The sequence below is a fragment of the Otolemur garnettii genome, unplaced genomic scaffold, assembly GCF_000181295.1.
Source record: "Otolemur garnettii isolate 467f Iridium unplaced genomic scaffold, OtoGar3 scaffold00006, whole genome shotgun sequence".
NCBI classification, from domain to species: domain Eukaryota; kingdom Metazoa; phylum Chordata; class Mammalia; order Primates; family Galagidae; genus Otolemur; species Otolemur garnettii.
Window position 1 is genome coordinate 35,554,948 of NW_003852401.1, and position 704 is coordinate 35,555,651.

Sequence of the window (704 nt, forward strand, 5' to 3'; positions counted from 1 at the left end):
CTTAAAAAGACCTTGGGAGTTTTCCTAGGGCCTGGTTAGTACAGCTGAGTTGTTTTCTGGTCCCTAAATAGTCATTACCACCCTTAGGCATTCCTTCCCTGCTCTCCTTTCCATAGTCCCAACCCATTTGGAGGAAACTATCCTGTGGCCTCCAAATAAAAATAAAAAGAAAATTTTAATTTACATGATCTTTTCATCTCTCTCATTTTTTCTGATGGTGAGTAATAGCAGTAATATCCCAGGGAGTATCTCCACACCTAGCTCACCTCTTAGAAACATCACACAAAGTAGTAGTATCCTATGCCTGTTTGGTTAAAAAATAAAGAGACACTACTCTGTGCTACATTTTCTATACCTTGGTTATTCAGTCATCAGTTACTCATATTAGCTGATCAGTCAGACTGTGCCAGTGCCCCCTTACTTAGGCCCCTACATTGAAAAGATTAGAATAATGCACTTGGCTAGTTCGTCTGCAGGAGCCAAAGATGTGTGCCATATACAAGCAGACGTCGTCAGGTGGCTCTGGCTGTTTCATGGCCCAGCCGACACGATTCAGGTTTAGGTTCCAGGGCCACTGCTTTTTACCTTTTGTCAGGATCAACCCAAATCCTCAAGCACAGCATTTTTCCAACTGTAGGATCTAAAATTCAATACAACAGACAGCTCAAGAGCAGCGTATTTAAAAGTGGGATAGAAAAGAAAAT